Here is a 16,884-nt window from a genome sequence, read left to right on the forward strand (position 1 = left end):
TCTATGTGTACAGTAATACAAACCCATAACAAGCATTGATCAAGTAGTTTTATTTATTTATTTTTTACGGAAAACAAATTTGCCGTTTTTTACTGATAAATGACAAACAAGCTTGTTTATCTAGAGAACATAATAAGGGGAGATAATCAGTGATCATTTTGACAGTTTCCACGTGCATCTGGGTTGTTTGCCCTTGTCCACCGATTCGTTGTACGCTTTTTTTTTCACTCTCATTAGGGTCTGCCAAACGATTGTGAAGAACGGAGCGCATGATCTCGTGACGTCAGACCTGTGTTAACTATACAAAGTATGGAAAAGCCGAAGCGACTTAATGATTGTTTAAAACCTTTGTTTATCTTCTTCAAATTGCAATTAATAATTAATCTTTCTTATAATTTTGTTAGGTTTTAAGATTTACACAGTTTAACGATTAATAATATTATAAACATTTGTATATTAAATATGAAATACGGTTTTACTAAACTGTTCATTTGGTTAATTACTGGTTTCCATACTTTTATTTAGTAAAAATAAACTAGATATGGTAGTGCCCTTGTCCATGTTTATTATTTGTGCAATAATATTTTTCAATCGGTTTTAATCTGGCAATAAAATAGCTGGAAAAAGTCATGTTTATATTATAACTTAATATTTAAAAAAATTTTAAACACAATTAATTAAAAATATATGTTGTAATGGGACATTTTTAAATAATGGAATTTTAATCATTTTAATCTTTTAAAAATTAATTAATTTTTAGGAAGTTTCTTTTTTTTTGCAATTCAACTGATAATAGTATATATTGAGTAGAAAAAACTCTATTTAAAAAAAAAAAAACAATATTAAATTTATATCAATTTTTTAATTGCAACTTCAAAGTCAGTTTTTGTCCCATACGTGTATTTAAACTTTTAAAAAATAAGAATTTTTTACTTTCTTATGTTTCATAATAAATAGAAATTTTTATCAATTTAAATATATTTTGTTCAAATTTTGAAAAAATAAATATGTTCACTAAAAAAATATTTTCCTCATATATTTTACGGAAAACTGTTTTATATGTAATTTCATTCTAAAACTGAATAAGTATCGAACATTTCACCAAAATCTAACCATTAGTTGATTTTTGCTGGATTTATTAAACACAGGTATGTTTTCATGTTCGGAATGCTTACTATATGGGAACATTATTTTAAAACAAGATTTTTGTCTCGCAATTTCATTATTTTCATACGATGAAAAATTTTTTACAAATTTATTTCTAGTTTATTTTGCCCTTCTTTTAAATGGTACAAAAGTTATATCGATAATATTAATTTATAATAAAATTATATCGTGTTACATATAGAGGGGGGATTTATTTCTGTGGTGAATTTTGGAGGTGCCTAACTCTCATTGAAACAGACAAGATATTTAGCCACAAGTGAATTACAAAAAAAAAAGGTTATGTTGTCTAACTGCTTGTTAGTAGACAAGATATTAAGCCACAAGTGAATTACAAAAAAAGGCTATGTTGTCTAACTGCTTGTTAGTAGACAAGATATTTAGCCACAAGTGAATTACAAAAAAGGCTATGTTGTCTAACTGCTTGTTAGTAGACAAGATATTTAGCCACAAGTGAATTACAAAAAAAAGGCTATGTTGTCTAACTGCTTGTTAGTAGACAGGATATTTAGCCACAAGTGAATTACAAAAAAAAAGGTTATGTTGTCTAACTGCTTGTTAGTAGACAAGATATTTAGCCACAAGTGAATTACAAAAAAAAAGACTATGTTGTCTAACTGCTTGTTAGTAGACAAGATATTTAGCCACAAGTGAATTACAAAAAAAAAGGCTATGTTGTCTAACTGCTTGTTAGTAGACAGGATATTTAGCCACAAGTGAATTACAAAAAAAAAGACTATGTTGTCTAACTGCTTGTTAGTAGACAAGATATTTAGCCACAAGTGAATTACAAAAAAAAAGGCTATGTTGTCTAACTGCTTGTTAGTAGACAAGATATTTAGCCACAAGTGAATTACAAAAAAAAAGGCTATGTTGTCTAACTGCTTGTTAGTAGACAAGATATTTAGCCACAAGTGAATTACAAGAACTAATTCATTCATAATATTTTAGGTTTATATCACATATTTATTCAACAAGTTATAGAAATGTGTTGGTAAAGACGAGATCAAATGTTCATGTGTCTTGAGGGAGACAGTTTTTTATGTTAAAAACCACAAGCAAAATGTTATTATAGATCCAGAAGAGGAATATGTAATTGTTCCAGTTCATGTTGCCTGTGTATATGGTTGTCTGAAATACCAAATACCTCTCACTTTGCCTTTCAGAATAATTAGATATTGAGTTTAGATTTGCTTTACAGAGTGTTAGGATATCTGAGTAATTTATGTGGAGGAATATTCTATTTACATCATCGAAGTTAGTTCTAAGACCCTTCATATTTAATCACCTTTCTGTTATTTTGCATTTTTATGCTTGTTTTATTGTGTGTTTTGGACAATGTGGGTGGTGGTTGCATGTCAAAAACAAAGTTCACATATTGTCCACATGGTGCAATGGAATTACCAATTCTCCAAACATTTTGAAACATAAGATTACTCCTTTGTTTTGAAGTTTTTTTTATATTCCAACCTTGCTGCTTCAAATTTTCAGCAAAGATCCGTTAATTTTTTTCTTTTTTTTTTTTTGTAAGCAATAAGAGATAGCTTGTAGTGTAAATGCTGCAGTGTTCTTAGTTTTTTTTTTATATTGTTGGGTCAAAGGTGAAATTCCATGTAAATAAATTTACATATTCCATGCATTCACACATATGCATATTCTTGCCTCTGAAACAGCTGCATTTTATTATTGTCATCAAAACAATTGTGCTTTTTTTTTTTAAAGATTCAGTTTTGAGTTATTTTCTTGGGCACCATTTGAGTTTAGTATGCTATTCATACCATCTTTTAACGTTTGTTCCTAACAATCTGTTAATAAACTAAATGTCATTGTTATTCCAGTGTGTCTCAATTTTCCTTTTCCTTCTGATGCACGTGTCATATTTGCTGATAAAACAATCTGTAATTATATGAAATTATTTTTGGGTATTTAAGGCGTAAACTTAATGACCAGATTCAGTAAAGATGTCAGTTTCAAATTTGGATTTTGTACAATTCCGAGGTTGTATGTTGCTCTATTGCTGCAGTCGATAGTCAGGGCAAATTTAATGAAAAATGGAAGCATTTATTCAGTCTCAAAAGACAATAGATTCCCCCTGTAAGGGTAGCTGCATGTGTAATTGTGAGGCAAGAATTGCACAATCTCCAACCACACCTCTACTGAATCGGCACTGCTTGAGTTCAGTGGCAAAGAGAAGTGCTAAACGACTGGAAACAATGCCGAGATAAGCGGAGAGCACATACAGCACCTGAAATTCCCAAATGGTCATCCATTTTAGTACTGACCAGGCTCAACGTTGCTTAACTTCAGTGATCTAATAGGAACCGGTGTGTCAATGTGATTATACTATATATTAATAAAGAAATTATATATTATTATGTAATGCTTTGTCAGAGAAATAAAAAAAAACACATCTTGTTTATCCAAACTCCCAAATAAGATTCTCAGAGATCGACAACCGCCACTAACTTAATCATATATCTGATGTTATTTTTAACTAATTACAGAGTGGAACGATAAAAGTGTCGCCCCAAAGAAAACAACCATACAGCTGTATTTTAAAACTTTTATCGAAAAAGTTAGTCCAGGTAAATTTGATTATGTAGTAGAGCTGACATCTATTCAATGTAGCCGCCTTCAGCCTCAATCACCACCTTGATATGGGTCCTGAACTGGGAGCATGCCTTTTCCACAAGTGCTGGTTGGAGCTCAGCGGATGGCTGTAATCAGGCTAGCTTTGGTGTTGTGGGAGGTTATGTTGGTGATGTTCTTGACATATGACCAAACGAAGTAGTCCAGTGGGTTCAGGTCAGGGGAGGCTGGGGTGCAGTGAGAGAAGGGTATAAAGTTTTAACACTCCTTCTGAAGCTGAGCCTGGGTCTCTTTGGACTTGTGGGTCAGCACCGCATCTTGCTGTTGCACCCAGGGTCTGCCAGCGGTCACTTGATTGCACCAGGAGATAACCACACTAGGTACACTTTGATGTTGATTTTCCAGCCAACTTCGAAAATGTGAGATGGCATGATGTGAAACCACACCAAAGACCATAACTGTGGGTCATCCAATGGATTGAGTTGTGCCCTCAAGTGTTGAACCATCCATATTTGCATTTTGAGGGTGCTGGCAATGGTCCTGTTGTCATAACTTGGCTCGGTAGAGAGCATTAGTTGTACAGCAGCACATCTTCGATGTTGCAAGGCTCCTATCGCTCTTGGGATTTGTACACAACTGGCCAACTAGTAGATGATCTGCAACAAAAAAAAGAAAACTGGTTTTCATCAAACGGAAATGAAATCATGTCGTCTTTTCTATGGCGACAATTTTATCGTTCCAGCCAGTATTCTTACTTCCTTTCTCATGATAGCTTATTTGATGTCAGGGTCGACCTGGTAACCTTTTTATGATCTCGAAAACATTTTCTGCTTACAACTTAATGCCAGATCCATCTGACAAATATATTTTAACTAATGTTTATACTAGTAGAGATACTCGCGAACATTTAAGATTGAGCCATTTGTATAAGCTTTGTAATTGTTCTTAGTTTCTATAAATTAACTTGTTGAGACATGAATCTCATCAAATTATTTAACAATGGCATCAATTTATCCGCAAACTTGAGTAAGGGTTAAATCCTTCTGGTATTATTGTTGATGGCAGTACATGAAGAAATTTATTATCTATAATTTCTTTGCCAACACATTCGTTTTGCTTTGCTCTGTATCTCTATAAGGCCACCATTCGCCCATGTATGGAGTATTGCTGTCACATTTGGGCTGGTGCATCTGCTACTAGTCTCTCGCTCCTTGACAAGGTTCAAAAGAGAGTCGCAAACCTGATAGGCCCTGAACTGGCATCTAAGCTTCAGCCTCTGTTCCATCGACAAAATGTTGCGTCCCTCTGCCTGTTCTACAAGTATTTTAGTGGAGAATATTCTGACGAACTACAATCACTTGTGCCCCCACGACATGAGCACCCTCGACAAACCCGACAGGCTGCTAAATCCCACCCTTACACTGTAGAGATCCCTAGGTGTAAAAGATATTTCTACTCCAATAGTTTCTTCCCCAGAACCGCTAGACTCTGGAATTCCATTCCAGGTCCCTGCTTCCCCAACGATACTGACGTGCAGAAGTTCAAGTGTAACGTGAACCGACATCTTGCTGCCCAAATCCCTACATAGTACCCCAGTAGTTGTTGCCCCTGATAGTAGCCCCTTACACCAAAGTGGCAATGTGCCTTGTTTGGGGTGAAAAATGTAATTTAAAAAAAAAAAATAAATAAATAAATAAAATTTTGTTGTAATTATGGTGTTTTTATGATAGAAATGTTTGATATTCGTTTTAGAGAATCTGTTGGAAATGGGAAATATAACTTTCTTTCTTATGATCCTTAGCTTATTTTCTGGCAAGGTTGACTCTGTAATCTCTCTGTGATATTGTCTTCACTTATTGGTGCATGTATATACCATTATACACTCATGTCATCGTTGGAAACTTGTCTGTATATACAATCACTTAGATGCCAATATTTAGTTCTTTAATAAAGGTTTGCCATATATACTGTAATTTGCACGGCATAATCACATTGACACATCACTTCTTGTTAGATCACTGAAGTTAAGCAACATTGAGCCTGGGCAGTACCAGGTGAGTGACTATTTGAAAATACCAGGCGCTGTATATAGGACATCAACAGCAGAAACTGTAAAAAACTAACATTATCTCCACTGATTGGGATATACAAATGACGTTGGGACCGTTTGTGAATTTGATATTTCCATAAAACTTTCTCCTACAGAGGAACCTGGTTCATCCCACCTAGGGTGTGTGACACTTCTGTTTGATAAAAAAGGTCAATTACAAAGAAAAGAGCAGTCATTGAAACCATCAGATGTGATGCATTTCTTTAGCGTGCATGAGGGAAAAAGAGATAGAAGCAGATATATGCCTAGATGGATAGCTCATATCACTACACCTAGTTACATGATGTGTGCTTACCCTCCCTCATACATTAGGGATGGTGCCCTGGACAAAAGACAGAAGTTGTCCTATCAGGGAGTCACATGATTTTGTTGATTTCCACCTTGGGTTCACCTCTGACCCTTAAGGTGTCACGCAAACTTACATTCAAACAACAGCCCTCGCTATGTAACAATATTTGTCTAAAACATCTCCTGTTTACAACTTAATGTCAGATCCACCTGAACAAATATATTCTAACTAAAATTTCTACTAGTAAACGTATGCCACCAAGATTTAACATCAAGTCATTTGCTTCATCATTTATTTAAAAACTTGTTTTGCTATCTTTTGTAAATTTATTAATCAATTATTCTTATAAACTCTTGCTAAAGATTTAAATTCTACGCAGGCCTAACCCTAACTTTTTAGTGATGTTTTTTTAACTTTAATTTAACATAACTTTTTTTCTATAATTATGATACAATTAATTTTTTTTTTACTAAGCAGTTACCACTTACCAAAGCCCAAAGGCCACTCGTGGATAAGTTTTAATAAGTGTACCATAGTCAATGAGAAAATGTCATAGTAATCGTTAGTAGTGGAAATTTGGTAAATTGGATTACTTAAGGGGATGGCTCATCAAGAACTCGTTCATGTTGGACTTGAAGATGACCATATTGTAGTCTGCTGGAAAGCAAATGGAAGAGAGGTTGATGGGCATACAGTTCTAAGAAAGAAGCTTTGTTCATGGAATCTACGTTCGGGTTTAGACACAGATAAAGAGTAGTGGAAATTATTGATAGTGGTTTCAGCTAGATGAGTGATTTTTATGAAAGTTTGACAAGAGGGATCATAGATTGGAGCTCAGACGAGCACTTATATTATTATAAAAATTATATTTATATTATATTATAAAAATAATGATAGAGTAGCGACATGCTCGCAACGTCTCTTCTATGGGAAAGAGGTTACAGGGAAGAGAAAAGGGCATAGGCTAAGATGTCTCTTTTGAACTCTGTCAAGGCATGATAAGGTGCTTCTAGTAGCTCCTGCCCAGATGTGGCAACAGTACTTCATCCTATGACGTACTTGGTTCTTGTATCGAAATAAAAAAAATAATAAATTTTCAATTTTTAAAAGTACATCATTTTTTTTCAAAGTTCCATTACATTAATTGGTAGATTTTCTGATGAAAAAAAAACACATCAGGAAATCTATCAGTTAATGTAATCAAAGTGGAAAAGATACAATTTTAAAGTTTATTTTTATTTGGCATTTATGAATTTTATCAAGGATATATAAATTACTAGGTATTTTGTAATATAGCCAACAAAACAAAAAAAATGGTTGAATAAAACAAATATACAACAAATAAACGTTACCAAAGGCAAGATAAATTACTCTTCTACCTACCTGGATAAGTTTTTTGTGTTTTACCATATTTTAAAAAATTTATTTAATTTGAAACACAAGTAAGAACAAGAAAAAAAAGGTTCATCTGGGGAGTCTCGATAATCGCTCAAAAATTAGAAATTGAAACAAAATACTGAGTTTCTGTCAGCCAAAAAATTCTCATAAATAAGTAAAGCACAAAAAATCTTTTCAAGGTAAATGGAAGTGTAACTTATCTTGCCTTTGGTAACATTATATATTTGTTTTTTGACCACTTTTTTATTTTGTCGTCTATATGGCAAAATGCCAAATCATTTTTGAAGGATTATTTGTTGTTAATAAATTTTACATTTAATTATTAAATGATTTGATAATGGAAATTGTTACTGTAAACTTCTGCATCAGCATTTCAAGGACAACAAATGTTTGGTCCCATTTTTTGACTTTAAAATTAGTTTTGCTGATATCGGTTTTTTTTTAGCTGAGAATTATCAGCTGTTGTAGACAATCTGTTGTTGTAGGTCATTTATATTTTTGTATCGTCACACAATGAGGCACCACTTATTGATGCTAAAAGCCACTTAAGGATAAGGATTAATGGGATGGATAAATTAACATGTGAATGATGAAGAATATTATGAGAAGATTGAAAATAATGAATAGAATGGATACAATTTTATCACGTCTGAGGACGGTTTATGACTAGTGTTTATTGGAAGATGACCAATATGCAGATTACAGGAAAGCAGTCTTGTGGCAATGTGGTCCGCAGATGGGAATTTCTTTTTAAAAAAATTCTTAGGCACACAGAGGAAGAAAAGAAAAGTTATTTGCAGTTGTGATAGAAAGACGAGTTCTTACTGTGAATGTTTTACAAGGAGGAATTGCAGATTGAAGCTACAGAAATGGTAACTTTATTTAAGAAAAAAAAAAAATTATGTAAAAAGTAAAATTCCTTTCATAGGACTGGTGCTTAACACGAATTTTATAGCATTAAGCAGAACAGATGACCTGAATTACTTTTGTGACATACTTTTCAGCATACTTCACATACTTTTGGGTGGATTGTTTGTTTATAGTGTTTGGTGTTCTCAAATAGTCATCTAAATACTAACCAAGGTCAACATTGCTTAACTTTGGGTGATTCAACAAGAACTGATTTCCTAAACTTTATTTAATTCTTGTTAAATGTTGACCCATTCTGTTGAACAAAGATGGCGACAGTAGATCCAATTGGTGAAGAATCAATGCAGTCACGATCTCGAGTGTTGAGTAATTCTTAATAACAAAGATGGCGGCAGTAGATCCAGTCGTGTAAAGACGGAGACTGACAGCGAACTGACTTGAATCCAAAATTCGATATTTTTATAATGAAGTCGGAGGCATCTCATTGGTTGATTATCCTAACCATAGTTATAAATAAGATCGTCCAAATGTTGGTAGTCATACCGTCCATTATCATCAAAAACATTTTAAATGTCCCATACCACACAAAACTACTGTATTTTCAATCCATCCAACAACTGATGAAATGATAACCCTTTGTTTAAATCTAATTTTAAGTATGTTTAAAAGTTTCCAATGGAAGAAAGATAACTCTTGCTCATCCTTGTGAAACTTACATTTGGGTACTTAATTTAATATATCACTTTACTTTAATAATTTAATATATCACTTTACTTTAATAATTTAATATATCACTTTACTTTAATAATTTAATATATCGCTTTACTTTAATAATTTAATATATCACTTTACTTTAATAATTTAATATATCACTTTACTTTAATAATTTAATATATCACTTTACTTTAATAATTTAATATATCACTTTACTTTAATAATTTAATATATCACTTTACTTTAATAATTTAATATATCGCTTTACTTTAATAATTTAATATATCACTTTAATAATTTAATATATCACTTTACTTTAATAATTTAATATATCACTTTACTTTAATAATTTTAATAATTTAATATATCACTGTTTTCATAAAAGTTAGGCAATCTGTATTGTTTTGAATAAACAATTCTCTCCCAAAAATCTGCTTTTAACAATAATTCTAATTCTATGATTCTATAAATTCTACGACAAGTTAATGTTGCATGAACATTTAAGCATTAGCATGACATGACGGAATGAAATGTGTAAACAGACATCAAGATCAAAGGAAGGAGAAAAAAGTAGAAAAAAACTGTGGCAGACGAAATTGCAATGAACACAAGCAGGAGCGAATTCTTGCGGCTGGAGATTTTGAATACACTTCCTTTCTGGCTTATAAAAGGTTAAATTGACAACACACTCTTATTCTTCCCAGATCGTCGACTGACGACATCGCCATGTGGAACGGACCTGTCCCCCTCAACTTCTCTCTTGGAACTCAACAGAACTCACTTAGCCGTTGGGCTCAGGGTTCGACTGACATGAATATAAACAAGCCAACATGGTCATCTCCACACACAGACCAATGCAATACACACTCGAACTCACTTTCTCATCCTACAATACTGTCTCTAATCTTTTGTGACACATCTTTCTACTACTAAACTCTAGGAGACATATAATTCATCATGGTTATGAACCATACCTCCAACACACATACATGAACTCTTCTCTCTTTCAACATACCTGTATAATCATCAACGTCTCTACACAGAAACTCTTTTAACGACTAACCTTTTCTCTATACAAGTCATACTAACGAAGATAACCAATAAAGTTGTTTTTAAATGTTAGAATGAGATTTCTTGTGTTTTTATTCTACAAAATGCAACATTGAGCCTCGTCATTATTAAAATGGGTGACCATTTGGATATTTCAGATGCTGTATGTGCTCTCCGCTTATCTCGGCATTGTTTCCAGTCATCCTGGATTTCTCCTTGCTACTGGACTCAATCAGTGCCGATTCAGGAGAGGTGTGGTTGTGGATTGCGCAACCTTTGCCTCACAATTACACGCACAGCTGCCCTTACAGGGGGTATCCTTTGTCTTTCGAGACTGAACAGAGGCAATGATGATGAATTTTTTTATTTTTTTTATTGTTTTCACCCCAAACAAGGCACAGTGTCACTTTGAAGTAGGGGGCTACTATCTGGGACATAAGTTGCAGGGGCATTATGAAGGGAGATGAGCAGCAAGATGTCTGTTCACATTACACTTGAACTTCTGCATGTCAGTACAATTGGGAAAGCAGAATCCCGAAAGGGAGTTCCAAAATCTAGCAGTTCTGGGAAAGAAACTATTGTAGTAGAATGCTTTCTTACACCTAAGGATCTCTACTGTGAAGGGGTAGGATTTAGCTGCTTGTTGGGTTTGTCAGGGATATTCACGTCGAAGGGGTACAAGTGCTTGTAGTTCCTCAGAGCATTCACCATTAAAGTACTTGTAGAACAGGCAGAGATGCAACATTTCATCAATGGGATAGAGGCTGAAGCTTAGATATCAGTTCAGGACCTATCAGGTTGCCGACTCTCTTTTGAACCCTGTCCAGGAGTGAGAGACAAATAGCAGATGTACCAGCCCAAATGTGACAACAGTACTTCATACATGGGCAAATGGTGGCCTTTTAGAGGTACAGGATACTTTTAAGCGTAAGTAGATTTCTAGCATGGTAGAGAGAACTCACCTTCTTCACAGCAGCCTTGGCAATGCTCTCAATGAATCTATTCCAGTTCATATTCCCTGTAAAGGTTAGGCCGAGGAGTTTAAAGGAAGTACTTTCAGATAATGTGTTCTTGGCCATTGCTATTGGTGGTAGTGAAGGTTTCTTGTAATTATTGAAGGAAACAAGCTTAGTCTTGGCAGCATTGAATGTGACCATCCATATGAAAATACAACTTTTTAATGGAAATCACAAAATCAGATTAAAGAACAGTGTCTTTGTGTAATGTAGTCGTGGGCTCTGTCATTTAAATGCGTACACATATTGACAATTCACATGGTGAGTTAATGTTGCATCAGCATTTAAGTGTGAGTGTGACATTTTTTTATTTTTACAAAGGAGTAACCACTTATCAAGGCTCGGAGGCCACTCAAGGACAAGAGTTAATGAGTGTACAGTAGTCAATAAGAAACCGAGAAGGCTAATATGCTTGCCAGTTGGTTTGCCTCAAACTCCACACTGGACCCTCTAAACCACCCCCTACCTCAATTTCCTATGCGGACAGACGCCACGCTAGACGATCTAATAATCACCCCTGCTCAGGTGCATGATATCATAAAAAACCTTGACACTCCAAAAGCATGTGGACCCGACCTCATCCCAGCTGTGCTATTAAAAAAGTGCTCAGCCGAAGTAGCTCCAGTTCTCTCCAAACTCTACAACAAATGCCTTAATGAAGCTTGCTTTCCGGGCTGTTGGAAAACTGCTTCTGTGGTACCAGTATTCAAGAATTCTGGCGAAAGAACTGACCCATTAAATTATCGCCCTATTAGCCTCTTCCCACTTTTTGCCAAAATATTTGAGACCTTAATTAACCATGCTCTAGTCCAGCACCTTACAGATGCTAAACTTCTGACCGACCAACAATATGGATTTAGACAAGCCCGTTCCACGGCAGACATCCTCACTGTAATCTCTGAACGCATATACCATTCACTGGACAGAGTGGGAGAGGGCAGAGCGGTAGCTCTAGATATATCTAAGGCTTTTGACAGGGTATGGCATGAGGGTCTCCTCAGGAAGATTAGAGCATACGGTATCACTGGTAGAATACTTAACATAATTAAATTCTTCTTAGATAAGAGAAAAATCCAGGTTGTCCTCGACGGTCGTACATCTAAACAATATGATATAAATGCGGGAGTACCCCAGGGATCTATCCTTGGACCTCTGCTGTTCCTGATATTCATAAATGACCTACCTGACAAAATTGCCTCTGAGATGGGTATATATGCTGATGACACCACACTCTATAGCAGGCACGACAGGAAAACAAATGAACATATATCTAAAGTAATGGCAGAAGCACTAGAGGATGACCTCCAATCAGTAGTGGAATGGGGACAAAAATGGATGGTCACGTTCAATGCTGCCAAGACAAAACTGGTTTCATTCAATAATTACAAGAAACCTTCTCTACCACCTATAGCAATGGCCAACGACTCTTTATCTGAGAGTATGTCTCTCAAGCTCCTTGGCCTAACGTTCACAGGAAACATGAGTTGGAACAATTACATCGAGAGCATTGCCAGGGCCGCTGCGAGGAAGGTGGGCTCTCTCTACCGTGCTAGAAAACTTCTAACATCCTGTACCTCTATAAGGCCACTATTCGCCCATGTATGGAGTATTGCTGTCATATTTGGGCTGGTGCATCAGCTACTAGTCTCTCGCTCGTTGACAGGGTTCAAAAGAGAGTCGCAAATCTGATAGGCCCTAAACTGGCATCTAAGCTTCAGCCTCTGTCCTATCGTCGAAACGTTGCATCCCTCTGCCTGTTTTACAAGTATTATAATGGTGAATGCTCTGATGAACTGCAAGCACTTGTGCCTCCACGACGTGAACACCCTCGACAGACCCGACAAGCTGCAAAATCCCACCCCCACACTGTAGAGATCCCTAGATGTAAAAGATTTTTCTACTCCAGTAGTTTCTTCCCCAGAACTGCTAGACTTTGGAATTCCATTCCAGGTCACTGCTTCCCCAACTGTACTGACATGCATAAGTTCAAGTGCAACGTGAACCAACATCTCGCTGCCCTAATCCCTACATAGTACCCCAGTAGATGTTTCCCCTGATAGTAGTCCCCTACACCAAAGTGGCAATGTGCCTTGTTTGGGGTGAAAATGTAATAAAAAAAAAAAATATCAATGTGATCATTAATTGCGGAAATATGGTAAATTGGATTACTTAAGGAAATGGCTCATCTGAAACTTGAAGATGATCACATTATAGTCAGCTGGAAAGCAGGCAAATGGAAGAGAGTTTCACAGGCATACAGTTCTGAGAAAGAAGCTTTGTTCATGGAATCTATGTTTAGGTTTAGGTACAGATAAAGATTGTGGGAAATTATTGATAGTGGTTTCATATAGACAAGTGTTTTCGTGAAAGTTTGGCAATTTTTTTACATAGGCATCACCACTTATCAAGGCCTTGAGGCCACTCGAGGATAAGGGTTTAAGAGTGTACAGTAGAAATTGGACAATATAGTAATCGTTAGTAATGAAAATTTGGTAAATTTGTTAACTTATATGGAACGGCTCATCAAAAACTTGTTTACATTAGACTTGAAGACAACCATATTGTAATCAGCTGGAAAGCAGGAAAACGGAAGACAATTCCATAGGTGTGCAGTTATAATAAAGAAGCTTTGCTCATGGAATCTGCGTTTAGGTTTAGGTACAGATAAAGAGTGGAGGAAATTATTGATAATGATTTCTGCTAGACGCGTGTTTCTTGTGAAAGTTTGGCGAGGGAGGACCATAGATTGGAGCTCAGCTGAGCACTTGCCATGAAAATAACGATAAATCAGACACAAACTCGCAACATTTCTTCTTTGAGAAAGTGGCTGCAGAAAAAAGAAAAGGACATATCTTACGAGGCTATGCAGTCTATTTTGAACTATCAAGACAGGATAAGTCCTTTCTAGCAGCTCCTGCCCAAATGAGGCAACAGTACTCCATCCTTGGACGTACCTGGCTCTTATATAGATAGAGAATTGCATCAGCAGTGAGATATCTACTGGATTGATAGAAGGATCTCACCATTAGATTGGAGCTCAGACGAGAACTTGCCATGAAAATGATGATAGAGCAGAGATCTCATTAAATGAAATGCATATGTAGGCATCAAAGGGAAAGAGAAGAGAAAAAAGAAAAAATGCATGCTGATTCAAAAGATACGCTTGACAAGCACACAATGTCTCCTCCTCCTACCTCTTAGAGAAAAATTATGCAGATTACAGCTGTAAGCCCAAAAATTAAAAAAGTTTAAGAATGGCGATTTTCTGTTGTAAATATGTGTCAACAAATTGCTTGTGAAGCCTGGTGAGATAATTTGTTTTTCTTTTACCTAAAAAAATTCCTGTCAAAGTGTTCTATTCTTTGAGAGTCTCTACATGTAACGTTTTGGTCCATTTTAAAAGTAATAACATTGTTATATTTCTAAGTCACATTGTAGAATTTCATCATTATCTATAAAAGACTTTTTTATGGCATTCACTGATCTGGAGAAAGCCTTTGATAGCGTTTCCAGGGATTTTCTATAGTGAGCAATTCAACAACTCAGAGTAGAAAAGAGGCTTGCCTTTTTTCTGTTGTTCTTGGCCTTCGGGCTGGGTTCAAAGTGTAGTATCTGTTCTGCTGATGCTGCACTTAAGGTAATTTGTCCCAGTCAATGGAGGGGAAACTCTCTATACTGGGACAATTATTATTTTTGATAACCAGAGTGCCCCCTTTTTGCCTACTTTTAGGGGAGCTGGTTCTTACCCCACATTAAAAATGACCTTGTGCCTAATTTGCTTTGGTGGGGAAGCAAATACAGTAAAGGAATGGCTCATCTGGCTGGTTCATTGTGTTAAGTTGTCTCCCTTGTATTAAGCTATAAGCGTTCTATTCCTTGGGTGTAAGTTTCTTAAAGTGATCCCCCTTGCTTAGTGATCATTTGGCTGGGAAAACAAAAATGGCAGTTTGAACAAATAAACGTATTTCCATGACTGAATTTATGTACGAGGGGTGTGCAATAAGTAATGCCCCTGACCCACTTCCCATAGCAGTAGAGCAACAAAACTTGGCACAGTTATTAGTCTTTCTCTACATAGGAACTACCCAGAGTTATGCATTGCTCCCATCGTTTGATGCAGCTCTGGAGACCGTTTTTGTAGAACACCCCAGGTTGGTCCTCCAACCACGATGTGACTTCAGAAATCAAGGCTGCATCATCTGGGAAACGCTTTCGTTTCAAAAACAACTTCATGGCTGGGAAGAGGTGAAAGTCAGAGGGTGCAAAGTCAGGAGAGTAGGGAGGATGGGGAAGGATTTCACAACCACATGCCTGTGCTTCTGATCTGGCAACATGCAAGTTGTGGACCGGAGTGTTGTCCTTTGCTGATCTTGCTCCGCCTGTTGATTTTGATAACTTCCCTTAATTTCCTCAAAAGTGAAGCATAATAGGCTCCTGTAATTGTGGTACCCTTTGCCAGGAAATCTGTCATCACTACTCTGTCCTGGTCCCAGAAGACTGTGAGCATGACCTTGCCAGCGGAGGGCTGCACCCTTGCCTTCTTTAGAGGTGGTGAGTCCAAGTGCTTCCACTACATTGACTGGGCTTTGGTCTCTGGATCATAGTGATGGACCCAGATTTCATCCTGTGTAATCAGTCTTTTGAAAAACTTTGACTTATCTTCTTGGCACATCTCCAAATTCATCCTTGAACACTCGACGCGTTCTCGCTTCTGGAATGGGGTGAGCAACCTGGGAATCCATCTGGCAGACACCTTATGCATATGCAAATGGTCATGAATGATAGTTTCCACAGACCCTGTACTAATCTTGACATCTTGGGCTATTTGGCGAATAGTAATGCGCCGATCTTCCAAAATGGCAGCCTCAACTTGACGGACAGATGCCTTATCAATGGCAGAAGAGGGGCGACCAGGCCTGGGAGCTGTTTCCACAGACTTCCTGCCATATTTGAATTCACAATGCCAGCGTTTTAGCAGGTCATATGATGGGGCATTATCACCATAAGTTTCTTTCATTTCATCAAAAGTCTCCTGTGGTGTGCGTCCTTTCAAATACAAAAACCGGATCACTGCTCGACATTCAACAGTCTCCATTTCACACCTGACAGTTCAAACACGTGTAAAACAGAAACCACAATTAGTTCAGAGCTATAATTTGCCACATAACTTGATATAAATCATTGCACATACAAAATTTCAGCTAAATCAGACAACTCGAAGTGGGTCAAGGGCATTACTTATTGCACGCCCCTCGTGACAAACAAATTAATAAAATGTATGGAGACCAATTCTTAGAGTAGTGTACAAGTAGATGAAGCATGCGCAGATAGTTTCAGCATAAAAGTCAGCATCCTTCAGTGCTTGATCCTCAGCCCTCCCTATTCATCATTATTCTTGAAGCCTTTTTCAAAGAATTTTGTAGAAGATACCTATGAAAATTGTTGTGTGCAGACGACCTGGTAATCATAGTTGAAACAATCAACCAATTGAGAAATTGAGAATCTAAAAAAAATGGGATGCAAACCAAAGAACTATGGGTGAATCTGTCAAAAACAAAAGTGATGGTCAGTGACTCAGAACTGCAATAGCTGAAAGATTCTTGTCAATAACTATTTGCAGGAAATATGTGGGATCCACTCCTATACAATGCAGTCTGTGCACATTAGTTCAGAAAATTTTAGTG

General features: G+C 36.3%; 1 protein-coding gene and 1 pseudogene across 1 annotated transcript in view; one reads left to right on the plus strand and one right to left on the minus strand.

Moving 5' to 3' along the window:
• Positions 1-16,884, plus strand: part of LOC145300155 (serine racemase-like) — a 68,117-nt gene that overhangs the window by 14,572 nt on the left and 36,661 nt on the right. The window lies entirely within an intron of this gene.
• Positions 3,398-3,515, minus strand: LOC145243623 (5S ribosomal RNA; annotated as a pseudogene).

Source organism: Euprymna scolopes, chromosome 2 (assembly GCF_053919585.1).
Source record: "Euprymna scolopes isolate OS-2025 chromosome 2, ASM5391958v1, whole genome shotgun sequence".
In the NCBI taxonomy this organism is placed as follows: domain Eukaryota; kingdom Metazoa; phylum Mollusca; class Cephalopoda; order Sepiida; family Sepiolidae; genus Euprymna; species Euprymna scolopes.